Below are 27,363 nucleotides of genomic sequence, written 5' to 3'. Positions count from 1 at the left end.
CCAAAGTGCTAGCCATTACACCATGGAACCTATTGACATGTTTTGCCAGGCTGTAACAGTCCACATATAATAAACTGTATACTAAACTGGAGGTGCTTAAAATCTTTGAAATGCTACCAATCTATTTGCATATTGTTAAGGCCGGATTAAGGACCATATGGGTCAGGGGCTAAAATGTTTCAGGGCCTATACTGAGAAGGGGAGGAGCTGTGACCAGTTCTATGTGGATGTAGCCAGATCCAAGTGGGTTTGTACAACGCCTACACTATCAGCCCCAATTTCTCTCTAAATACAGAAAAGAAGAAAAATAACATAGTTTGATGAAAAAACTAAAACTACAATTTTGATACTTATGATTTATGGCCAACCGTACAGTTGATGATGAGCCTATATTAATGTGGAGGACTGTTGCTCCATCCACCCCATTGTTATTCTCGCCCTGTGTATTATTTTCAACTCTATGTATAAATAACTTTTTATGGCAAACCAGAAAAACCCTCTGTTACCTTTTTGAGTGCTGTAGCAATGGATTTCACATCCCAGATTGTGATTGCCCAAAATGGTGATATGATGATTTTTTAGAGAAAGCTAAACTACATGGTGATATGGTAAATCATGAATGAGATTGATAAATTAGATGATATGGGGGAATATTGCTGGTATCAGGCGCAAATAACATAACTATGATAATATAATAGTAGGCACACCCCCATGGCAAAGAAAGGAAGCATTTTTGGTTTATTCTACAGGTGTTTATGATCACTGAATGGTTTCTAAAACGTTTGAGTATTGGTTTAAAATTTAATTCAATGACATTTTTCCAGCAAGCCAAAATGTAGTCGGCAGTATTTGAACACGCGCTGGGAGACCCCAATGGATTTCTAGTCCATCGCCAAAACCAATCGGCCACGAATACATACATATTTTATAACGTGCCTTATTTGTTTACTATTTTTACAATAAATATTTAAACAAGGTCCCACCAAGATTTGAACATGGATTGCTGGATTCAGAGTCCAGAGTGCTAACCATTACACCATGGAACCTATTGACATATTTTGCCAGGCTGTAAAAGTCCACATATAATAAACTGTATACTAAACTGGAGGTGGTTAAAGTCTTTGAAATGCTACCAATCTATTTGCATATTGTTAAGGCCGGATTAAGGACCACATGGGTCAGGGGCTAAAATGTTTCAGGGCCTATACTGAGAAGGGGAGGAGATGTGACCAGTGCTATGTGGATGTAGCCAGATCCAAGTGGGTGTGTACAACGCCTACACTGTCAGCCCCAGTTTCTCTCTAAATACAGAAAAGTAGAAAAATAAGATAGTTTGATGAGAAAACTAAAACAACAATTTTGATACTTATGATTTATGGCCAACCGTACAGTTGATGATGGGCCTATTTTATAGTGGGGGACTGTTGCTCCTTCCACCCCATTGTTATTCTCGCCCTGTGTATTGTTTTCAACTCTATGTAGAAATAACATTTTATGGCAAACCAGAAAAACCCTGTTACCTTTTTGAGTGCTGTAGCAATGGATTTCACATCCCAGATTGTGATTGCCCAAAATGGTGATAAGATGATTTTTTAGAGAAAGCTAAAGTACATGGTGATATGGTAAATCATGAAGGAGATTGATAAATTAGATGATATGGGGGAATATTGCTGGTATCAGGTGCAAAAAACATAACTATGATAATATAATAGTAGGCACACCCCCATGGCAAAGAAAGGAAGCATTTTTGGTTAATTCTACAGGTGTTTATGATCGCTGAATGATTTCTAAAACGTTTGAGTATTGCTTTAAATTTTATATCAATGACATTTTTCCAGCAAGCCAAAATGTAGTCGGCAGTATTTGAACACTCGCTGGGAGACCCCAATGGTTTTCTAGTCCATCGCCAAAACCAATCGGCCACGAATACATACATATTTTATAACGTGCCATATTTGTTTACTATTTTTACAATAAATATTTAAACAAGGTCCCACCAAGATTTGAACTTGGATTGCTGGATTCAGAGTCCAGAGTGCTAACCATTACACCATGGAACCTATTGACATATTATGCCAGGCTGTAACAGTCCACATATAATAAACTGTATACTAAACTGGAGGTGCTTAAAATCTTTGAAATGCTACCAATCTATTTGCATATTGTTAAGGCCGGTTTAAGGAACACATGGGTCAGGGGCTAAAATGTTTCAGGGCCTATACTGAGAAGGGGAGGAGATGTGACCAGTGCTATGTGGATGTAGCCAAATCCAAGTGGGTGTGTACAACGCCTACACTGTCAGCCCCAGTTTCTCTCTAAATACAGAAAAGTAGAAAAATAAGATAGTTTGATGAGAAAACTAAAACAACAATTTTGATACTTATGATTTATGGCCAACCGTACAGTTGATGATGGGCCTATTTTATAGTGGGGGACTGTTGCTCCTTCCACCCCATTGTTATTCTCGCCCTGTGTATTGTTTTCAACTCTATGTATAAATAACTTTTTATGGCAAACCAGAAAAATCCTCTGTTACCTTTTTGAGTGCTGTAGCAATGGATTTCACATCCCAGATTGTGATTGCCCAAAATGGTGATATGATGATTTTTTAGAGAAAGCTTAAGTACATGGTGATATGGTAAATCATGAATGAGATTGATAAATTAGATTATATAGGGGAATATTGCTGGTATCAGGTGCAAATAACATAACTATGATAATATAATAGTAGGCACACCCCCATGGCAAAGAAAGGAAGCATTTTTGGTTTATTCTACAGGTGTTTATGATCACTGAATGGTTTCTAAAACGTTTGAGTATTGGTTTAAAATTTATTTCAATGACATTTTTCCAGCAAGCCAAAATGTAGTCGGCAGTATTTGAACACACGCTGGGAGACCCCAATGGATTTCTAGTCCATCGCCAAAACCAATCGGCCACGAATACATACATATTTTATAACGTGCCATATTTGTTTACAATTTTTACAATAAATTTTTAAACAAGGTCCGACCAAGATTTGAACTTGGATTGCTGGATTCAGAGTCCAGAGTGCTAACCATTACACCATGGAACCTATTGACATATTATGCCAGGCTGTAACAGTCCACATATAATAAACTGTATACTAAACTGGAGGTGCTTAAAATCTTTGAAATGCTACCAATCTATTTGCATATTGTTAAGGCCGGATTAAGGACCACATGGGTCAGGGGCTAAAATGTTTCAGGGCCTATACTGAGAAGGGGAGGAGATGTGACCAGTGCTATGTGGATGTAGCCAGATCCAAGTGGGTGTGTACAACGCCTACACTGTCAGCCCCAGTTTCTCTCTAAATACAGAAAAGTAGAAAAATAAGATAGTTTGATGAGAAAACTAAAACAACAATTTTGATACTTATGATTTATGGCCAACCGTCCAGTTGATGATGGGCCTATTTTATAGTGGGGGACTGTTGCTCCTTCCTCTTCATTGTTTTTCTCGCCCTGTGTATTGTTTTCAACTCTATGTATAAATAACTTTTTATGGCAAACCAGAAAAACCCTCTGTTACCTTTTTGAGTGCTGTAGCAATGGATTTCACATCCCAGATTGTGATTGCCCAAAATGGTGATATGATGATTTTTTAGAGAAAGCTAAAGTACATGGTGATATGGTAAATCATGAAGGAGATTGATAAATTAGATGATATGGGGGAATATTGCTGGTATCAGGCGCAAATAACATAACTATGATAATATAATAGTAGGCACACCCCCATGGCAAAGAAAGGAAGCATTTTTGGTTTATTCTACAGGTGTTTATGATCACTGAATGGTTTCTAAAACGTTTGAGTATTGGTTTAAAATTTATTTCAATGACATTTTTCCAGCAAGCCAAAATGTAGTCGGCAGTATTTGAACACGCGCTGGGAGACCCCAACGGATTTCTAGTCCATCGCCAAAACCGATCGGCCACGAATACATACATATTTTATAATGTGTCATATTTGTTTACTATTTTAACAATAAATATTTAAACAAGGTCCCACCGAGATTTGAACTCGGATCACTGGATTCAGAGTCCAGAGTGCTAACTATAACACAATGGAACCTATTGACATATTATGCCAGGCTGTAACAGTCCACATATAATAAACTGTATACTAAACTGGAGGTGGTTAAAATCTTTGAAATGCTACCAATCTATTTGCATATTGTTAAGGCCGGATTAAGGACCACATGGGTCAGGGGCTAAAATGTTTCAGGGCCTATACTGAGAAGGGGAGGAGCTGTGACCAGTTCTATGTGGATGTAGCCAGATCCAAGTCGGTTTGTACATTGCCTACACTATCAGCCCCAATTTCTCTCTAAATACAGAAAAGTAGAAAAATAACATAGTTTGATGAAAAAACTAAAACTACAATTTTGATACTTATGATTTATGGCAAACCGTACAGTTGATGATGGGCCTATTTTAATGTGGAGGACTGTTGCTCCATCCACCCCATTGTTATTCTCGCCCTGTGTATTGTTTTCAACTCTATGTCTAAATAACTTTTTATGGCAAACCAGAAAAACCCTCTGTTACCTTTTTGAGTGCTGTAGCAATGGATTTCACATCCCAGACTGTGATTGCCCAAAATGGTGATATGATGATTTTTTAGAGAAAGCTAAAGTACATGGTGATATGGTAAATCATGAAGGAGATTGATAAATTAGATGATATGGGGGAATATTGCTGGTATCAGGTGCAAAAAACATAACTATGATAATATAATAGTAGGCACACCCCCATGGCAAAGAAAGGAAGCATTTTTGGTTAATTCTACAGGTGTTTATGATCACTGAATGATTTCTAAAACGTTTGAGTATTGGTTTAAAATTTATTTCAATGACATTTTTCCAGCAAGCCAAAATGTAGTCGGCAGTATTTGAACACGCGCTGGGAGACCCCAACGGATTTCTAGTCCATCGCCAAAACCGATCGGCCACGAATACATACATATTTTATAACGTGCCATATTTGTTTACTATTTTTACAATAAATATTTAAACAAGGTCCCACCAAGATTTGAATTTGGATTGCTGGATTCAGAGTCCAGAGTGCTAACCATGAAACAATGGAACCTATTGACATATTATGCCAGGCTGTAACAGTCCACATATAATAAACTGTATACTAAACTGGAGGTGCTTAAAATCTTTGAAATGCTACCAATCTATTTGCATATTGTTAAGGCCGGATTAAGGACCACATGGGTCAGGGGCTAAAATGTTTCAGGGCCTATACTGAGAAGGGGAGGAGATGTGACCAGTGCTATGTGGATGTAGCCAGATCCAAGTGGGTGTGTACAACGCCTACACTGTCAGCCCCAGTTTCTCTCTAAATACAGAAAAGTAGAAAAATAAGATAGTTTGATGAGAAAACTAAAACAACAATTTTGATACTTATGATTTATGGCCAACCGTCCAGTTGATGATGGGCCTATTTTATAGTGGGGGACTGTTGCTCCTTCCACTTCATTGTTTTTCTCGCCCTGTTTATTGTTTTCACCTCTATGTATAAATAACTTTTTATGGCAAACCAGAAAAACCCTCTGTTACCTTTTTGAGTGCTGTAGCAATGGATTTCACATCCCAGATTGTGATTGCCCAAAATGGTGATATGATGATTTTTTAGAGAAAGCTAAAGTACATGGTGATATGGTAAATCATGAAGGAGATTGATAAATTAGATGATATGGGGGAATATTGCTGGTATCAGGCGCAAATAACATAACTATGATAATATAATAGTAGGCACACCCCCATGGCAAAGAAAGGAAGCATTTTTGGTTTATTCTACAGGTGTTTATGATCACTGAATGGTTTCTAAAACGTTTGAGTATTGGTTTAAAATTTATTTCAATGACATTTTTCCAGCAAGCCAAAATGTAGTCGGCAGTATTTGAACACGCGCTGGGAGACCCCAACGGATTTCTAGTCCATCGCCAAAACCGATCGGCCACGAATACATACATATTTTATAATGTGTCATATTTGTTTACAATTTTAACAATAAATATTTAAACAAGGTCCCACCGAGATTTGAACTCGGATCACTGGATTCAGAGTCCAGAGTGCTAACTATAACACAATGGAACCTATTGACATATTATGCCAGGCTGTAACAGTCCACATATAATAAACTGTATACTAAACTGGAGGTGGTTAAAATCTTTGAAATGCTACCAATCTATTTGCATATTGTTATGGCCGGATTAAGGACCACATGGGTCAGGGGCTAAAATGTTTCAGGGCCTATACTGAGAAGGGGAGGAGCTGTGACCAGTTCTATGTGGATGTAGCCAGATCCAAGTCGGTTTGTACAACGCCTACACTCTCAGCCCCAATTTCTCTCTAAATACAGAAAAGTAAAAAAATAACATAGTTTGATGAGAAAACTAAAACTACAATTTTGATACTTATGATTTATGGCCAACCGTACAGTTGATGATGGGCCTATTTTAATGTGGAGGACTGTTGCTCCATCCACCCCATTGTTATTCTCGCCCTGTGTATTGTTTTCAACTCTATGTATAAATAACTTTTTATGGCAAACCAGAAAAACCCTCTGTTACCTTTTTGAGTGCTGTAGCAATGGATTTCACATCCCAGATTGTGATTGCCCAAAATGGTGATATGATGATTTTTTAGAGAAAGCTAAAGTACATGGTGATATGGTAAATCATGAAGGAGATTGATAAATTAGATGGTATGGGGGAATATTGCTGGTATCAGGTGCAAATGCCATAACTATGATAATATAATAGTAGGCACACCCCCATGGCAAAGAAAGGAAGCATTTTTGGTTTATTCTATAGGTGTTTATGATCACTGAATGGTTTCTAAAACGTTTGAGTATTGGTTTAAAATTTATTTCAATGACATTTTTCCAGCAAGCCAAAATGTAGTCGCCAGTATTTGAACACGCGCTGGGAGACCCCAACGGATTTCTAGTCCATCGCCAAACCCGATCGGCCACGAATACATACATATTTTATAACGTGCCATATTTGTTTACTATTTTTACAATAAATATTTAAACAAGGTCCCACCAAGATTTGAATTTGGATTGCTGGATTCAGAGTCCAGAGTGCTAACCATTACACCATGGAACCAATTGACATATTATGCCAGGCTGTAACAGTCCACATATAATAAACTGTATACTAAACTGGAGGTGGTTAAAATCTTTGAAATGCTAACAATCTATTTGCATATTGTTAAGGCCGGATTAAGGACCACATGGGTCAGGGGCTAAAATGTTTCAGGGCCTATACTGAGAAGGGGAGGAGCTGTGACCAGTGCTATGTGGATGTAGCCAGATCCAAGTGGGTTTGTACAACGCCTACACTATCAGCCCCAATTTCTCTCTAAATACAGAAAAGTAGAAAAATAACATAGTTTGATGAGAAAACTAAAACTACAATTTTGATACTTATGATTTATGGCCAACCGTACAGTTGATGATTGGCCTATTTTAATGTGGAGGACTGTTGCTCCATCCACCCCATTGTTATTCTCGCCCTGTGTATTGTTTTCAACTCTATGTATAAATAACTTTTTATGGCAAACCAGAAAAACCCTCTGTTACCTTTTTGAGTGCTGTAGCAATGGATTTCACATCCCAGATTGTGATTGCCCAAAATGGTGATATGATAATTTTTTAGAGAAAGCTAAAGTACATGGTGATATGGTAAATCATGAAGGAGATTGATAAATTAGATGGTATGGGGGAATATTGCTGGTATCAGGTGCAAATAACATAACTATGATAATATAATAGTAGGCACACCGCCATGGCAAAGAAAGGAAGCATTTTTGGTTTATTCTACAGGTGTTTATGATCACTGAATGGTTTCTAAAACGTTTGCGTATTGGTTTAAAATTTATTTCAATGACATTTTTCCAGCAAGCCAAAATGTAGTCGGCAGTATTTGAACACGCGCTGGGAGACCCCAATGGATTTCTAGTCCATCGCCAAAACCAATCGGCCACGAATACATACATATTTTATAATGTGTCATATTTGTTTACTTTTTTTACAATAATTTACTTTTTTAAAAGATTTGAACTTGGATTGCTGGATTCCGAGTCCAGAGTGCTAACCATTACACCATGGAACCTATTGACATATTATGCCAGGCTGTAACAGTCCACATATAATAAACTGTATACTAAACTGGAGGTGGTTAAAATCTTTGAAATGCTACCAATCTATTTGCATATTGTTAAGGCCGGATTAAGGGCCACATGGGTCAGGGGCTAAAATGTTTCAGGGCCTATACTGAAAAGGGGAGGAGATGTGACCAGTGCTATGTGGATGTAGCCAGATCCAAGTGAGTGTGTACAACGCCTACACTGTCAGCCCCAGTTTCTCTCTAAATACAGAAAAGTAGAAAAATAACATAGTTTGATGAGAAAACTAAAACTACAATTTTGATACTTATGATTTATGGCCAACCGTACAGTTGATGATTGGCCTATTTTAATGTGGAGGACTGTTGTTCCATCCACCCCATTGTTATTCTCGCCCTGTGTATTGTTTTCAACTCTATGTATAAATAACTTTTTATGGCAAACCAGAAAAACCCTCTGTTACCTTTTTGAGTGCTGTAGCAATGGATTTCACATCCCAGATTGTGATTGCCCAAAATGGTGATATGATAATTTTTTAGAGAAAGCTAAAGTACATGGTGATATGGTAAATCATGAAGGAGATTGATAAATTAGATGGTATGGGGGAATATTGCTGGTATCAGGTGCAAATAACATAACTATGATAATATAATAGTAGGCACACCGCCATGGCAAAGAAAGGAAGCATTTTTGGTTTATTCTACAGGTGTTTATGATCACTGAATGGTTTCTAAAACGTTTGCGTATTGGTTTAAAATTTATTTCAATGACATTTTTCCAGCAAGCCAAAATGTAGTCGGCAGTATTTGAACACGCGCTGGGAGACCCCAATGGATTTCTAGTCCATCGCCAAAACCAATCGGCCACGAATACATACATATTTTATAATGTGTCATATTTGTTTACTTTTTTTACAATAATTTACTTTTTTAAAAGATTTGAACTTGGATTGCTGGATTCCGAGTCCAGAGTGCTAACCATTACACCATGGAACCTATTGACATATTATGCCAGGCTGTAACAGTCCACATATAATAAACTGTATACTAAACTGGAGGTGCTTAAAATCTTTGAAATGCTACCAATCTATTTGCATATTGTTAAGGCCGGATTAAGGGCCACATGGGTCAGGGGCTAAAATGTTTCAGGGCCTATACTGAAAAGGGGAGGAGATGTGACCAGTGCTATGTGGATGTAGCCAGATCCAAGTGAGTGTGTACAACGCCTACACTGTCAGCCCCAGTTTCTCTCTAAATACAGAAAAGTAGAAAAATAACATAGTTTGATGAGAAAACTAAAACAACAATTTTGATACTTATGATTTATGGGCAACCGTACAGTTGATGATGGGCCTATTTTATAGTGGGGGACTGTTGGTCCTTCCACCCCATTGTTATTCTCGCCCTGTGTATTGTTTTCTACTCCATGTATAAATAACTTTTTATGGCAAACCAGAAAAACCCTCTGTTACCTTTTTGAGTGCTGTAGCAATGGATTTCACATCCCAGATTGTGATTGCCCAAAATGGTGATATGATGATTTTTTAGAGAAAGCTAAAGTACATGGTGATATGATAAATCATGAAGGAGATTGATAAATTAGATGATATGGGGGAATATTGCTGGTATCAGGCGCAAATAACATAACTATGATAATATAATAGTAGGCACACCCCCATGGCAAAGAAAGGAAGCATTTTTGGTTTATTCTACAGGTGTTTATGATCACTGAATGGTTTCTAAAACGTTTGAGTATTGGTTTAAAATTTAATTCAATGACATTTTTCCAGCAAGCCAAAATGTAGTCGGCAGTATTTGAACACGCGCTGGGAGACCCCAATGGATTTCTAGTCCATCGCCAAAACCGATCGGCCACGAATACATACATATTTTATAATGTGTCATATTTGTTTACTATTTTAACAAGAAATATTTAAACAAGGTCCCACCGAGATTTGAACTCGGATCACTGGATTCAGAGTCCAGAGTGCTAACTATAACACAATGGAACCTATTGACATATTATGCCAGGCTGTAACAGTCCACATATAATAAACTGTATACTAAACTGGAGGTGGTTAAAATCTTTGAAATGCTACCAATCTATTTGCATATTGTTAAGGCCGGATTAAGGACCACATGGGTCAGGGGCTAAAATGTTTCAGGGCCTATACTGAGAAGGGGAGGAGCTGTGACCAGTTCTATGTGGATGTAGCCAGATCCAAGTCGGTTTGTACATTGCCTACACTATCAGCCCCAATTTCTCTCTAAATACAGAAAAGTAGAAAAATAACATAGTTTGATGAGAAAACTAAAACTACAATTTTGATACTTATGATTTATGGCAAACCGTACAGTTGATGATGGGCCTATTTTAATGTGGAGGACTGTTGCTCCATCCACCCCATTGTTATTCTCGCCCTGTGTATTGTTTTCAACTCTATGTCTAAATAACTTTTTATGGCAAACCAGAAAAACCCTCTGTTACCTTTTTGAGTGCTGTAGCAATGGATTTCACATCCCAGATTGTGATTGCCCAAAATGGTGATATGATGATTTTTTAGAGAAAGCTAAAGTACATGGTGATATGGTAAATCATGAAGGAGATTGATAAATTAGATGATATGGGGGAATATTGCTGGTATCAGGTGCAAAAAACATAACTATGATAATATAATAGTAGGCACACCCCCATGGCAAAGAAAGGAAGCATTTTTGGTTAATTCTACAGGTGTTTATGATCACTGAATGATTTCTAAAACGTTTGAGTATTGGTTTAAAATTTATTTCAATGACATTTTTCCAGCAAGCCAAAATGTAGTCGGCAGTATTTGAACACGCGCTGGGAGACCCCAACGGATTTCTAGTCCATCGCCAAAACCGATCGGCCACGAATACATACATATTTTATAACGTGCCATATTTGTTTACTATTTTTACAATAAATATTTAAACAAGGTCCCACCAAGATTTGAATTTGGATTGCTGGATTCAGAGTCCAGAGTGCTAACCATGACACAATGGAACCTATTGACATATTATGCCAGGCTGTAACAGTCCACATATAATAAACTGTATACTAAACTGGAGGTGGTTAAAATCTTTGAAATGCTACCAATCTATTTGCATATTGTTAAGGCCGGATTAAGGACCACATGGGTCAGGGGCTAAAATGTTTCAGGGCCTATACTGAGAAGGGGAGGAGCTGTGACCAGTTCTATGTGGATGTAGCCAGATCCAAGTCGGTTTGTACAACGCCTACACTCTCAGCCCCAATTTCTCTCTAAATACAGAAAAGTAAAAAAATAACATAGTTTGATGAGAAAACTAAAACTACAATTTTGATACTTATGATTTATGGCCAACCGTACAGTTGATGATGGGCCTATTTTAATGTGGAGGACTGTTGCTCCATCCACCCCATTGTTATTCTCGCCCTGTGTATTGTTTTCAACTCTATGTATAAATAACTTTTTATGGCAAACCAGAAAAACCCTCTGTTACCTTTTTGAGTGCTGTAGCAATGGATTTCACATCCCAGATTGTGATTGCCCAAAATGGTGATATGATGATTTTTTAGAGAAAGCTAAAGTACATGGTGATATGGTAAATCATGAAGGAGATTGATAAATTAGATGGTATGGGGGAATATTGCTGGTATCAGGTGCAAATGCCATAACTATGATAATATAATAGTAGGCACACCCCCATGGCAAAGAAAGGAAGCATTTTTGGTTTATTCTACAGGTGTTTATGATCACTGAATGGTTTCTAAAACGTTTGAGTATTGGTTTAAAATTTATTTCAATGACATTTTTCCAGCAAGCCAAAATGTAGTCGCCAGTATTTGAACACGCGCTGGGAGACCCCAACGGATTTCTAGTCCATCGCCAAAACCGATCGGCCACGAATACATACATATTTTATAACGTGCCATATTTGTTTACTATTTTTACAATAAATATTTAAACAAGGTCCCACCAAGATTTGAATTTGGATTGCTGGATTCAGAGTCCAGAGTGCTAACCATTACACCATGGAACCAATTGACATATTATGCCAGGCTGTAACAGTCCACATATAATAAACTGTATACTAAACTGGAGGTGGTTAAAATCTTTGAAATGCTAACAATCTATTTGCATATTGTTAAGGCCGGATTAAGGACCACATGGGTCAGGGGCTAAAATGTTTCAGGGCCTATACTGAGAAGGGGAGGAGCTGTGACCAGTGCTATGTGGATGTAGCCAGATCCAAGTGGGTTTGTACAACGCCTACACTATCAGCCCCAATTTCTCTCTAAATACAGAAAAGTAGAAAAATAACATAGTTTGATGAGAAAACTAAAACTACAATTTTGATACTTATGATTTATGGCCAACCGTACAGTTGATGATGGGACTATTTTAATGTGGAGGACTGTTGCTCCATCCACCCCATTGTTATTCTCGCCCTGTGTATTGTTTTCAACTCTATGTATAAATAACTTTTTATGGCAAACCAGAAAAACCCTCTGTTACCTTTTTGAGTGCTGTAGCAATGGATTTCACATCCCAGATTGTGATTGCCCAAAATGGTGATATGATAATTTTTTAGAGAAAGCTAAAGTACATGGTGATATGGTAAATCATGAAGGAGATTGATAAATTAGATGGTATGGGGGAATATTGCTGGTATCAGGTGCAAATAACATAACTATTATAATATAATAGTAGGCACACCGCCATGGCAAAGAAAGGAAGCATTTTTGGTTTATTCTACAGGTGTTTATGATCACTGAATGGTTTCTAAAACGTTTGAGTATTGGTTTAAAATTTATTTCAATGACATTTTTCCAGCAAGCCAAAATGTAGTCGGCAGTATTTGAACACGCGCTGGGAGACCCCAATGGATTTCTAGTCCATCGCCAAAACCGATCGGCCACGAATACATACATATTTTATAATGTGCCATATTTGTTTACTATTTTTACAATAAATATTTAAACAAGGTCCCTCCGAGATTTGAACTTGGATTGCTGGATTCAGAGTCCAGAGTGCTAACCATTACACCATGGAACCTATTGACATATTATGTCAGGCTGTAACAGTCCACATATAATAAACTGTATACTAAACTGGAGGTGCTTAAAATCTTTGAAATGCTACCAATCTATTTGCATATTGTTAAGGCCGGATTAAGGACCACATGGGTCAGGGGCTAAAATGTTTCAGGGCCTATACTGAGAAGGGGAGGAGATGTGACCAGTGCTATGTGGATGTAGCCAGATCCAAGTGGGTGTGTACAACGCCTACACTGTCAGCCCCAGTTTCTCTCTAAATACAGAAAAGTAGAAAAATAAGATAGTTTGATGAGAAAACTAAAACAACAATTTTGATACTTATGATTTATGGCCAACCGTACAGTTGATGATGGGCCTATTTTATAGTGGGGGACTGTTGCTCCTTCCACCCCATTGTTATTCTCGCCCTGTGTATTGTTTTCAACTCTATGTATAAATAACTTTTTATGGCAAACCAGAAAAATCCTCTGTTACCTTTTTGAGTGCTGTAGCAATGGATTTCACATCCCAGATTGTGATTGCCCAAAATGGTGATATGATGATTTTTTAGAGAAAGCTAAAGTACATGGTGATATGGTAAATCATGAAGGAGATTGATAAATTAGATTATATAGGGGAATATTGCTGATATCAGGCACAAATAACATAACTATGATAATATAATAGTAGGCACACCCCCATGGCAAAGAAAGGAAGCATTTTTGGTTTATTCTACAGGTGTTTATGATCACTGAATGGTTTCTAAAACGTTTGAGTATTGATTTAAAATTTATTTCAATGACATTTTTCCAGCAAGCCAAAATGTAGTCGGCAGTATTTGAACACACGCTGGGAGACCCCAACGGATTTCTAGTCCATCGCCAAAACCGATCTGCCACGAATACATACATATTTTATAATGTGTCATATTTGTTTACTATTTTAACAATAAATATTTAAACAAGGTCCCACCAAGATTTGATCTCGGATCACTGGATTCAGAGTCCAGAGTGCTAACCATTACACCATGGAACCTATTGACATATTATGTCAGGCTGTAACAGTCCACATATAATAAACTGTATACTAAACTGGAGGTGCTTAAAATCTTTGAAATGCTACCAATCTATTTGCATATTGTTAAGGCCGGATTAAGGACCACATGGGTCAGGGGCTAAAATGTTTCAGGGCCTATACTGAGAAGGGGAGGAGATGTGACCAGTGCTATGTGGATGTAGCCAGATCCAAGTGGGTGTGTACAACGCCTACACTGTCATCCCCAGTTTCTCTCTAAATACAGAAAAGTAGAAAAATAAGATAGTTTGATGAGAAAACTAAAACAACAATTTTGATACTTATGATTTATGGCCAACCGTACAGTTGATGATGGGCCTATTTTATAGTGGGGGACTGTTGCTCCTTCCACCCCATTGTTATTCTCGCCCTGTGTATTGTTTTCAACTCTATGTATAAATAACTTTTTATGGCAAACCAGAAAAATCCTCTGTTACCTTTTTGAGTGCTGTAGCAATGGATTTCACATCCCAGATTGTGATTGCCCAAAATGGTGATATGATGATTTTTTATAGAAAGCTAAAGTACATGGTGATATGGTAAATCATGAAGGAGATTGATAAATTAGATTATATAGGGGAATATTGCTGATATCAGGCACAAATAACATAACTATGATAATATAATAGTAGGCACACCCCCATGGCAAAGAAAGGAAGCATTTTTGGTTTATTCTACAGGTGTTTATGATCACTGAATGGTTTCTAAAACGTTTGAGTATTGATTTAAAATTTATTTCAATTACATTTTTCCAGCAAGCCAAAATGTAGTCGGCAGTATTTGAACACACGCTGGGAGACCCCAACGGATTTCTAGTCCATCGCCAAAACCGATCGGCCACGAATACATACATATTTTATAATGTGTCATATTTGTTTACTATTTTAACAATAAATATTTAAACAAGGTCCCACCAAGATTTGAACTCGGATCACTGGATTCAGAGTCCAGAGTGCTAACCATGACACAATGGAACCTAATGACATATTATGCCAGGCTGTAACAGTCCACATATAATAAACTGTATACTAAACTGGAGGTGGTTAAAATCTTTGAAATGCTACCAATCTATTTGCATATTGTTAAGGCCGGATTAAGGACCACATGGGTCAGGGGCTAAAATGTTTCAGGGCCTATACTGAGAAGGGGAGGAGCTGTGACCAGTTCTATGTGGATGTAGCCAGATCCAAGTCGGTTTGTACAACGCCTACACTGTCAGCCCCAGTTTCTCTCTAAATACAGAAAAGTAGAAAAATAACATAGTTTGATGAGAAAACTAAAGCAACAATTTTGATACTTATGATTTATGGCCAACCGTACAGTTGATGATGGGCCTATTTTATAGTGGGGGACTGTTGCTCCTTCCACCCCATTGTTATTCTCGCCCTGTGTATTGTTTTCAACTCTATGTATAAATAACTTTTTATGGCAAACCAGAAAAACCCTCTGTTACCTTTTTGAGTGCTGTTGCAATGAATTTCACATCCCAGATTGTGATTGCCCAAAATGGTGATATGATGATTTTTTAGAGAAAGCTAAAGTACATGGTGATATGGTAAATCATGAAGGAGATTGATAAATTAGATGATATGGGGGAATATTGCTGGTATCAGGCACAAATAACAAAACTATGATAATATAATAGTAGGCACACCCCCATGGCAAAGAAAGGAAGCATTTTTGGTTTATTTTACAGGTGTTTATGATCACTGAATGGTTTCTAAAACGTTTGAGTATTGGTTTAAAATTTATTTCAATTACATTTTTCCAGCAAGCCAAAATGTAGTCGGCAGTATTTGAACACGCGCTGGGAGACCCCAATGGATTTCTAGTCCATCGCCAAAACCAATCGGCCACGAATACATACATATTTTATAACGTGCCATATTTGTTTACTATTTTTACAATAAATATTTAAACAAGGTCCCACCAAGATTTGAACTTGGATTGCTGGATTCAGAGTCCAGAGTGCTAACCATTACACCATGGAACCTATTGACATATTATGCCAGGCTGTAACAGTCCACATATAATAAACTGTATACTAAACTTGAGGTGCTTAAAATCTTTGAAATGCTACCAATCTATTTGCATATTGTTAAGGCCGGATTAAGGACCACATGGGTCAGGGGCTAAAATGTTTCAGGGCCTATACTGAGAAGGGGAGGAGATGTGACCAGTGCTATGTGGATGTAGCCAGATCCAAGTGGGTGTGTACAACGCCTACACTGTCAGCCCCAGTTTCTCTCTAAATACAGAAAAGTAGAAAAATAAGATAGTTTGATGAGAAAACTAAAACAACAATTTTGATACTTATGATTTATGGCCAACCGTACAGTTGATGATGGGCCTATTTTATAGTGGGGGACTGTTGCTCCTTCCACCCCATTGTTATTCTCGCCCTGTGTATTGTTTTCAACTCTATGTATAAATAACTTTTTATGGCAAACCAGAAAAATCCTCTGTTACCTTTTTGAGTGCTGTAGCAATGGATTTCACATCCCAGATTGTGATTGCCCAAAATGGTGATATGATGATTTTTTAGAGAAAGCTAAAGTACATGGTGATATGGTAAATCATGAAGAAGATTGATAAATTAGATTATATAGGGGAATATTGCTGATATCAGGCACAAATAACATAACTATGATAATATAATAGTAGGCACACCCCCATGGCAAAGAAAGGAAGCATTTTTGGTTTATTCTACAGGTGTTTATGATCACTGAATGGTTTCTAAAACGTTTGAGTATTGATTTAAAATTTATTTCAATGACATTTTTCCAGCAAGCCAAAATGTAGTCGGCAGTATTTGAACACACGCTGGGAGACCCCAACGGATTTCTAGTCCATCGCCAAAACCGATCGGCCACGAATACATACATATTTTATAATGTGTCATATTTGTTTACTATTTTAACAATAAATATTTAAACAAGGTCCCACCAAGATTTGAACTCGGATCACTGGATTCAGAGTCCAGAGTGCTAACCATGACACAATGGAACCTAATGACATATTATGCCAGGCTGTAACAGTCCACATATAATAAACTGTATACTAAACTGGAGGTGGTTAAAATCTTTGAAATGCTACCAATCTATTTGCATATTGTTAAGGCCGGATTAAGGACCACATGGGTCAGGGGCTAAAATGTTTCAGGGCCTATACTGAGAAGGGGAGGAGCTGTGACCAGTTCTATGTGGATGTAGCCAGATCCAAGTCGGTTTGTACAACGCCTACACTGTCAGCCCCAGTTTCTCTCTAAATACAGAAAAGTAGAAAAATAACATAGTTTGATGAGAAAACTAAAGCAACAATTTTGATACTTATGATTTATGGCCAACCGTACAGTTGATGATGGGCCTATTTTATAGTGGGGGACTGTTGCTCCTTCCACCCCATTGTTATTCTCGCCCTGTGTATTGTTTTCAACTCTATGTATAAATAACTTTTTATGGCAAACCAGAAAAACCCTCTCTTACCTTTTTGAGTGCTGTAGAAATGAATTTCACATCCCAGATTGTGATTGCCCAAAATGGTGATATGATGATTTTTTAGAGAAAGCTAAAGTACATGGTGATATGGTAAATCATGAAGGAGATTGATAAATTAGATGATATGGGGGAATATTGCTGGTATCAGGCGCAAATAACATAACTATGATAATATAATAGTAGGCACACCCCCATGGCAAAGAAAGGAAGCATTTTTGGTTTATTCTACAGGTGTTTATGATCACTGAATGGTTTCTAAAACGTTTGAGTATTGGTTTAAAATTTATTTCAATGACATTTTTCCAGCAAGCCAAAATGTAGTCGGCAGTATTTGAACACGCGCTGGGAGACCCCAATGGATTTCTAGTCCATCGCCAAAACCAATCGACCACGAATACATACATATTTTATAACGTGCCATATTTGTTTACTATTTTTACAATAAATATTTAAACAAGGTCCCACCAAGATTTGAACTTGGATTGCTGGATTCAGAGTCCAGAGTGCTAACCATTACACCATGGAACCTATTGACATATTATGCCAGGCTGTAAAAGTCCACATATAATAAACTGTATACTAAACTGGAGGTGCTTAAAATCTTTGAAATGCTACCAATCTATTTGCATATTGTTAACGCCGGATTAAGGACCACATGGGTCAGGGGCTAAAATGTTTCAGGGCCTATACTGAGAAGGGGAGGAGATGTGACCAGTGCTATGTGGATGTAGCCAGATCCAAGTGGGTGTGTACAACGCCTACACTGTCAGCCCCAGTTTCTCTCTAAATACAGAAAAGTAGAAAAATAAGATAGTTTGATGAGAAAACTAAAACAACAATTTTGATACTTATGATTTATGGCAAACCGTACAGTTGATGTTGGGCCTATTTTATAGTGGGGGACTGTTGCTCCTTCCACCCCATTGTTATTCTCGCCCTGTGTATTGTTTTCAACTCTATGTATAAATAACTTTTTATGGCAAACCAGAAAAATCCTCTGTTACCTTTTTGAGTGCTGTAGCAATGGATTTCACATCCCAGATTGTGATTGCCCAAAATGGTGATATGATGATTTTTTAGAGAAAGCTAAAGTACATGGTGATATGGTAAATCATGAAGGAGATTGATAAATTAGATTATATAGGGGAATATTGCTGATATCAGGCACAAATAACATAACTATGATAATATAATAGTAGGCACACCCCCATGGCAAAGAAAGGAAGCATTTTTGGTTTATTCTACAGGTGTTTATGATCACTGAATGGTTTCTAAAACATTTGAGTATTGATTTAAAATTTATTTCAATGACATTTTTCCAGCAAGCCAAAATGTAGTCGGCAGTATTTGAACACACGCTGGGAGACCCCAACGGATTTCTAGTCCATCGCCAAAACCGATCGGCCACGAATACATACATATTTTATAATGTGTCATATTTGTTTACTATTTTAACAATAAATATTTAAACAAGGTCCCACCAAGATTTGAACTCGGATCACTGGATTCAGAGTCCAGAGTGCTAACCATGACACAATGGAACCTAATGACATATTATGCCAGGCTGTAACAGTCCACATATAATAAACTGTATACTAAACTGGAGGTGGTTAAAATCTTTGAAATGCTACCAATCTATTTGCATATTGTTAAGGCCGGATTAAGGACCACATGGGTCAGGGGCTAAAATGTTTCAGAGCCTATACTGAGAAGGGGAGGAGCTGTGACCAGTTCTATGTGGATGTAGCCAGATCCAAGTCGGTTTGTACAACGCCTACACTATCAGCCCCAATTTCTCTCTAAATACAGAAAAGTAGAAAAATAACATAGTTTGATGAGAAAACTAAAACTACAATTTTGATACTTATGATTTATGGCCAACCGTACAGTTGATGATGGACCTATTTTAATGTGGAGGACTGTTGCTCCATCCACCCCATTGTTATTCTCGCCCTGTGTATTGTTTTCAACTCTATGTATAAATAACTTTTTATGGCAAACCAGAAAAACCCTCTGTTACCTTTTTGAGTGCTGTAGCAATGGATTTCACATCCCAGATTGTGATTGCCCAAAATGGTGATATGATGATTTTTTAGAGAAAGCTAAAGTACATGGTGATATGGTAAATCATGAAGGAGATTGATAAATTAGATGGTATGGGAGAATATTGCTGGTATCAGGTGCAAATAACATAACTATGATAATATAATAGTAGGCACACCCCCATGGCAAAGAAAGGAAGCATTTTTGGTTTATTCTACAGGTGTTTATGATCACTGAATGGTTTCTAAAACGTTTGAGTATTGGTTTAAAATTTATTTCAATGACATTTTTCCAGCAAGCCAAAATGTAGTCGGCAGTATTTGAACACGCGCTGGGAGACCCCAATGGATTTCTAGTCCATCGCCAAAACCAATCGGCCACAAATACATACATATTTTATAACGTGCCATATTTGTTTACTATTTTTACAATAAATATTTAAACAAGGTCCCACCAAGATTTGAATTTGGATTGCTGGATTCAGAGTCCAGAGTGCTAACCATTACACCATGGAACATATTGACATATTATGCCAGGCTGTAACAGTCCACATATAATAAACTGTATACTAAACTGGAGGTGCTTAAAATCTTTGAAATGCTACCAATCTATTTGCATATTGTTAAGGCCGGATTAAGGACCACATGGGTCAGGGGCTAAAATGTTTCAGGGCCTATACTGAGAAGGGGAGGAGCTGTGACCAGTGCTATGTGGTTGAAGCCAGATCCAAGTGGGTTTGTACAACGCCTACACTATCAGCCCCAATTTCTCTCTAAATACAGAAATGTAGAAAAATAACATAGTTTGATGAGAAAACTAAAACTACAATTTTGATACTTATGATTTATGGCCAACCGTACAGTTGATGATGGGCCTATTTTAATGTGGAAGACTGTTGCTCCTTCCACCCCATTGTTATTCTTGCCCTGTGTATTGTTTTCAACTCTATGTATAAATAAATTTTTATGGCAAACCAGAAAAACCCTCTGTTACCTTTTTGAGTGCTGTAGCAATGGATTTCACATCACAGATTGTGATTGCCCAAAATGGTGATATGATGATTTTTTAGAGAAAGCTAAAGTACATGGTGATATGGTAAATCATGAAGGAGATTGATAAATTAGATGATATGGGGGAATATTGCTGGTATCAGGCGCATATAACATAACTATGATAATATAATAGTAGGCACACCCCCATGGCAAAGAAAGGAAGCATTTTTGGTTTATTCTACAGGTGTTTATGATCGCTGAATGGTTTCTAAAACGTTTGAGTATTGGTTTAAAATTTATTTCAATGACATTTTTCCAGCAAGCCAAAATGTATTCGGCAGTATTTGAACACGCGCTGGGAGACCCCAACGGATTTCTAGTCCATCGCCAAAACCGATCGGCCACGAATACATACATATTTTATAATGTGTCATATTTGTTTACTATTTTAACAATAAATATTTAAACAAGGTCCCACCGAGATTTGAACTTGGATCACAGGATTCAGAGTCCAGAGTGCTAACCATGACACAATGGAACCTATTGACATATTATGCCAGGCTGTAACAGTCCACATATAATAAACTGTATACTAAACTGGAGGTGGTTAATATCTTTGAAATGCTACCAATCTATTTGCATATTGTTAAGGCCGGATTAAGGGCCACATGGGTCAGGGGCTAAAATGTTTCAGGGCCTATACTGAAAAGGGGAGGAGATGTGACCAGTGCTATGTGGATGTAGCCAGATCAAAGTGGGTGTGTACAACGCCTACACTGTCAGCCCCAGCTTCTCTCTAAATACAGAAAAGTAGAAAAATAACATAGTTTGATGAGAAAACTAAAACAACAATTTTGATACTTATGATTTATGGCCAACCGTACAGTTAATGATGGGCCTATTTTAATGTGGAGGACTGTTGCTCCATCCACCCCATTGTTATTCTCGCCCTGTGTAATGTTTTCAACTCTATGTATAAATAACTTTTTATGGCAAACCAGAAAAACCCTCTACTACCTTCTTGAGTGCTGTAGCAATGGATTTCACATCCCAGATTGTGATTGCCCAAAATGGTGATATGATGATTTTTTAGAGAAAGCAAAAGTACATGGTGATATGGTAAATCATGAAGGAGATTGATAAATTAGATGATATGGGGGAATATTGCTGGTATCAGGTGCAAATAACATAACTATGATAATATAATAGTAGGCACACCCCCATGGCAAAGAAAGGAAGCATTTTTGGTTTATTCTACAGGGTGTTTATGATCACTGAATGGATTCTAAAATGTTTGAGTAATGGTTTAAAATTTATTTCAATGACATTTTTCCAGCAAGCCAAAATGTAGTCGGCAGTATTTGAACACGGATTTCTAGTCCATCGCCAAAACCCATCGGCCACGAATATTTCATATTTTATAACGTGTCATATTTGTTTAATTTTTTTTACCATAAATATTTAAACAAGGTCCCACCGAGATTTGAACTCGGATCGCTGGATTCAGAGTCCAGAGTGCTAACCATTACACCATGGAACCTATTGATATGTTATGCCAGGCTGTAACAGTCCACATATAATAAACTGTATACTAAACTGGAGGTGCTTAAAATCTTTGAAATGCTACCAAACTATTTGCATATTGTTAAGGCCGGACTAAGGGCCACATGGGTCAGGGGCTAAAACGCTTCAGGGCCTAAACTGAAATGGGGAGGAGATGTGACCAGTGCTATGTGGATGTAGCCAGATCCAAGTGGGTGTGTTCAACGCCTACACTGTCAGCCCCAATTTCTCTCTAAATACAGAAAAGTAGAAAAATAACATAGTTTGATGAGAAAACTAAAACTACAATTTTGATACTTATGATTTATAGCCAACCGTACAGTTGATGATGGGCCTATTTTAATGTGGAGGACTGTTGCTCCATCCACCCCATTGTTATTCTCGCCCTGTGTATTGTTTTCAACTCTATGTATAAATAACTTTTTATGGCAAACCAGAAAAACCCTCTGTTACCTTTTTGAGTGCTGTAGCAATGGATTTCACATCCCAGATTGTGATTGCCCAAAATGGTGATATGATGATTTTTTAGAGAAAGCTAACGTACATGGTGATATGGTAAATCATGAAGGAGATTGATAAATTAGATGATATGGGGGAATATTGCTGGTATCAGGTGCAAATAACATAACTATGATAATATAATAGTAGGCACACCCCCATGGCAAAGAAAGGAAGCATTTTTGGTTTATTCTACAGGTGTTTATGATCACTGTATGGTTTCTAAAATGTTTGAGTATTGGTTTAAAATTTATTTCAATGACATTTTTCCAGCAAGCCAAAATGTAGTCGGCAGTATTTGAACACGCGGTGGGAGACCCCAATGGATTTCTAGTCCATCGCCAAAACCAATCGGCCACGAATACATACATATTTTATAATGTGTCATATTTGTTTACTTTTTTTACAATAATATTTAAAAAAGGTCCCACCAAGATTTGAATTCGGATCATTGGATTCTAAGTCCAAAGTGCTAACCTTTACACCATGGAACCTATTGACATATTAGGCCAGGCTGTAACAGTCCACATATAATAAACTGTATACTAAACTGGAGGTGCTTAAAATCTTTGAAATGCTACCAATCTATTTGCATATTGTTAATGCCGGATTAAGGACCACATGGGTCAGGGGCTAAAATGTTTCAGGGCCTAAACTGAAATGGGGAGGAGCTGTGACCAGTGCTATGTGGATGTAGCCAGATCCAAGTGGGTGTGTACAACGCCTACACTGTCAGCCCCAATTTCTCTCTAAATACAGAAAAGTAGAAAAATAACATAGTTTGATGAGAAAACTAAAACTACAATTTTAATACTTATGATTTATGGCCAACCGTACAGTTGATGGTGAGCCTATTTTTATGTGGAGGACTGTTGCTCCTTCCACCCCATTGTTATTCTCGCCCTGTGTATTGTTTTCAACTCTATGTATAAATAACTTTTTATGGCAAACCAGAAAAACCCTCTGTTACCTTTTTGAGTGCTGTAGCAATGGATTTCACATCCCAGATTGTGATTGCCCAAAATGGTGATATGATGATTTTTTAGAGAAAGCTAAAGTACATGGTGATATGGTAAAACATGAAGGAGATTGATAAATTAGATGATATGGGGGAATATTGCTGGTATCAGGTGCAAATAACATAACTATGATAATATAATAGTAAGCACACCCCCATGGCAAAGAAAGGAAGCATTTTTGGTTTATTCTACAGGTGTTTTTGATCACTGAATGGTTTCTAAAACGTTTGAGTATTGGTTTAAAATTTATTTCAATGACGTTTTTCCAGCAAGCCAAAATGTAGTCGGCAATATTTGTACAGGCGCTGGGAGACCCCAATGGATTTCTAGTCCATCGCCAAAACCAATCGGCCACGAATACATACATATTTTATAATGTGTCATATTTGTTTACTATTTTTACAATAAATATTTAAACAAGGTTCCACTGAGATTTGAACTCGGATCGCTGGATTCAGAGTCCAGAATGCTAACCATTACACCATGGAACCTACTGACGTATTATGCCAGGCTGTAACAGTCCACATATAATAAACTATACTAAACTGGAGATGCTTAAATTCTTTGAAATGCTACCAATCTATTTGCATATTGTTAAGGCCGGATAAAGGGCCACATGGGTCAGGGGCTAAAATGTTTCAGGGCCTATATTGAAAAGGTGAGATGTGACCAGTGCTATGTGGATGTAGCCAGATCCAAGTGGGTGTGTACAACGCCTACACTGTCAGCCCCAATTTCTCTCTAAATACAGACAAGTAGAAAAATAACATACTTTGATGAGAAAACTAAAACTACAATTTTGATATTTATGATTTATGGCCAACCGTATAGTTGATGATGGGCCTATTTTAATGTGGAGGACTGTTGCTCCATCCACCCCATTGTTATTCTCGTCCTGTGTATTGTTTTCAACTCTGTGTATAAACAACTTTTTATGGCAAACAAGAAAAACCCTCTGTTACCTTTTTGAGTGCTGTAGCAATGGATTTCACATCCCAGATTGTGATTGCCCAAAATGGTGATATGATGATTTTTTACAGAAAGCTAAAGTGCATGGTGATATGGTAAATCATGAAGGAGATTGATAAATTAGAAGATATGGGGGAATATTGCTGGTATCAGGTGCAAATAACATAACTATGATAATATAATAGTAGGCACACCCCCATGGCAAAGAAAGGAAGCATTTTTGGTTTATTCTACAGGTGTTTATGATCACTGAATGGTTTCTAAAAAGTCTGAGTATTGGTTTAAAATTAATTTCAATTTCTTTTTTCCAGCAAGCCAAAATGTAGTCGACAGTATTTGAACATGCGCTGGGAGACCCCAAAGGTTTTCTAGTCCCTCGTCAAAACCAATCGGCCACGAATACATACATATTTTATAACATGTCATATATGTTTACAATAAATATTTAAACAAGGTCTCACCGAGATTTGAACTTGGATCGCTGGATTCAGAGTCCAGAGTGCTAACCATTACACCATGGAACCTATTGACATATTAAGCCAGGCTGTAACAGTCCACATATAGTAAACTGTATACTAAACTGGAGGTGCTTAAAATCTTTGAAATGCTACCAATCTATTTGCATATTGTTAAGGCCGGATTAAGGGCCACATGGGTCAGGGGCTAAAATGTTTCAGGGCCTATACTGAGAAGGGGAGGAGATGTGACCAGTGCTATGTGGATGTTGCCAGATCCAAGTGGGTGTGTACAACGCCTACACTGTCAGCCCCAATTTCTCTCTAAATACAGAAAAGTAGAAAAATAACATAGTTTGATGAGAAAACTAAAACTACAATTTTGATATTTATGATTTATGGCCAACCGTATAGTTGATGATGGGCCTATTTTAATGTGGAGGACTGTTGCTCCATCCACCCCATTGTTATTCTCGTCCTGTGTATTGTTTTCAACTCTATGTATAAACAACTTTTTATGGCAAACCAGAAAAACCCTCTGTTACCTTTTTGAGTGCTGTAGCAATGGATTTCACATCCCAGATTGTGATTGCCCAAAATGGTGATATGATGATTTTTTAGAGAAAGCTAAAGTACATGGTGATTTGGTAAATCATGAAGGAGATTGATAAATTAGATGATATGGGGGAATATTGCTGGTATCAGGTGCAAATAACATAACTATGATAATATAATAGTAGGCACACCCCCATGGCAAAGAAAGGAAGCATTTTTGGTTTATTCTACAGGTGTTTATGATCACTGAATGGTTTCTAAAAAGTTTGAGTATTGGTTTAAAATTAATTTCAATGACTTTTTTCCAGCAAGCCAAAATGTAGTCGACAGTATTTGAACACGCGTTGGGAGACCCCAAAGGATTTCTAGTCCCTCGTCAAAACCAATCGGCCACGAATACATACATATTTTATAACGTGTCATATTTGTTTACAATAAAAATTTAAACAAGGTCCCACCGAGACTTGAACTCGAATCACTGGATTCAGAGTCCAGAGTGCTAGCCATTACACCATGGAACCTATTGACATATTATGCCAGGCTGTAACAGTCCACATATAGTAAACTGTATACTAAACTGGAGTTGTTTAAAATCTTTGAAATGCTACCAATCTATTTGCATATTGTTAAGGCCGGATTAAGGGCCACATGGGTCAGGGGCTAAAATGTTTCAGGGCCTATACTGAGAAGAGGAGGAGCTGTGACCAGTGCTATGTGGATGTAGCCAGATCCAAGTGGGTGTGTACAACGCCTACACTGTCAGCCCCAATTTCTCTCTAAATACAGAAAAGTAGAAAAATAACATAGTTTGATGAGAAAACTAAAACTACAATTTTGATATTTATGATTTATGGCCAACCGTACAGTTGATGATGGGCCTATTTTAATGTGGAGGACTGTTGCTCCATCCAACCCATTGTTATTCTCGCCCTGTGTATTGTTTTCAACTCTATGTATAAATGACTTTTTATTGCAAACCAGAAAACCCCTCTGTTACCTTTTTGAGTGCTGTAGCAGTGGATTTCACATCCCAGATTGTGATTGCCCAAAATGGTGATATGATGATTTTTTAGAGAAAGCTAACGTACATGGTGATATGGTAAATCATGAAGGAGATTGATAAATTAGATGATATGGGGGAATATTGCTGGTATCAGGTGCAAATAACATAACTATGATAATATAATAGTAGGCACACCCCCATGGCAAAGAAAGGAAGCATTTTTGGTTTACTCTACAGGTGTTTATGATCACTGAATGGTTTCTAAAACGTTTGAGTATTGGTTTAAAATTTATTTCAATGACATTTTTCCAGCAAGCCAAAATGTAGTCGACAGTATTTGAACACGCGCTGGGAGACCCCAATGGATTTCTAGTCCCTCGTCAAAACCAATCGGCCACGAATACATACATATTTTATAACGTGTCATATTTGTTTACTATTTTTACAATAAATATTTAAACAAGGTCCCACCAAGATTTGAACTCAGAACAATG

General features: G+C 37.4%; 12 non-coding genes across 12 annotated transcripts; all 12 read right to left on the bottom strand.

Moving 5' to 3' along the window:
• Positions 1 to 974: 974 nt before the first annotated feature.
• TRNAQ-CUG (transfer RNA glutamine (anticodon CUG)) lies at positions 975 to 1,046 on the bottom strand. Its single transcript has one exon. It is a non-coding gene; the product is annotated as a tRNA-Gln (tRNA).
• A 942-nt stretch (positions 1,047 to 1,988) lies between these two features.
• TRNAQ-CUG (transfer RNA glutamine (anticodon CUG)) lies at positions 1,989 to 2,060 on the bottom strand. The gene has a single exon. It is a non-coding gene; the product is annotated as a tRNA-Gln (tRNA).
• A 944-nt stretch (positions 2,061 to 3,004) lies between these two features.
• Positions 3,005 to 3,076, bottom strand: TRNAQ-CUG (transfer RNA glutamine (anticodon CUG)). Its single transcript has one exon. It is a non-coding gene; the product is annotated as a tRNA-Gln (tRNA).
• A 3,992-nt stretch (positions 3,077 to 7,068) lies between these two features.
• TRNAQ-CUG (transfer RNA glutamine (anticodon CUG)) lies at positions 7,069 to 7,140 on the bottom strand. Its single transcript has one exon. It is a non-coding gene; the product is annotated as a tRNA-Gln (tRNA).
• Positions 7,141 to 12,132: 4,992 nt separating this feature from the next.
• TRNAQ-CUG (transfer RNA glutamine (anticodon CUG)) lies at positions 12,133 to 12,204 on the bottom strand. The gene has a single exon. It is a non-coding gene; the product is annotated as a tRNA-Gln (tRNA).
• Positions 12,205 to 14,164: 1,960 nt separating this feature from the next.
• On the bottom strand, positions 14,165 to 14,236 carry TRNAQ-CUG (transfer RNA glutamine (anticodon CUG)). The gene has a single exon. It is a non-coding gene; the product is annotated as a tRNA-Gln (tRNA).
• Positions 14,237 to 16,196: 1,960 nt separating this feature from the next.
• On the bottom strand, positions 16,197 to 16,268 carry TRNAQ-CUG (transfer RNA glutamine (anticodon CUG)). The gene has a single exon. It is a non-coding gene; the product is annotated as a tRNA-Gln (tRNA).
• Positions 16,269 to 18,228: 1,960 nt separating this feature from the next.
• Positions 18,229 to 18,300, bottom strand: TRNAQ-CUG (transfer RNA glutamine (anticodon CUG)). Its single transcript has one exon. It is a non-coding gene; the product is annotated as a tRNA-Gln (tRNA).
• Positions 18,301 to 22,275: 3,975 nt separating this feature from the next.
• TRNAQ-CUG (transfer RNA glutamine (anticodon CUG)) lies at positions 22,276 to 22,347 on the bottom strand. The gene has a single exon. It is a non-coding gene; the product is annotated as a tRNA-Gln (tRNA).
• Positions 22,348 to 24,306: 1,959 nt separating this feature from the next.
• On the bottom strand, positions 24,307 to 24,378 carry TRNAQ-CUG (transfer RNA glutamine (anticodon CUG)). The gene has a single exon. It is a non-coding gene; the product is annotated as a tRNA-Gln (tRNA).
• A 930-nt stretch (positions 24,379 to 25,308) lies between these two features.
• Positions 25,309 to 25,380, bottom strand: TRNAQ-CUG (transfer RNA glutamine (anticodon CUG)). Its single transcript has one exon. It is a non-coding gene; the product is annotated as a tRNA-Gln (tRNA).
• Positions 25,381 to 26,315: 935 nt separating this feature from the next.
• Positions 26,316 to 26,387, bottom strand: TRNAQ-CUG (transfer RNA glutamine (anticodon CUG)). Its single transcript has one exon. It is a non-coding gene; the product is annotated as a tRNA-Gln (tRNA).
• Positions 26,388 to 27,363: the final 976 nt, after the last annotated feature.

Source organism: Taudactylus pleione, unplaced genomic scaffold, assembly GCF_031769625.1.
Source record: "Taudactylus pleione unplaced genomic scaffold, aTauple2 ptg000085l, whole genome shotgun sequence".
In the NCBI taxonomy this organism is placed as follows: Eukaryota; Metazoa; Chordata; class Amphibia; order Anura; family Myobatrachidae; genus Taudactylus; species Taudactylus pleione.
Note: the sequence above shows the minus strand (reverse complement) of the source record. Positions and strands in the feature narration are given on the sequence as shown.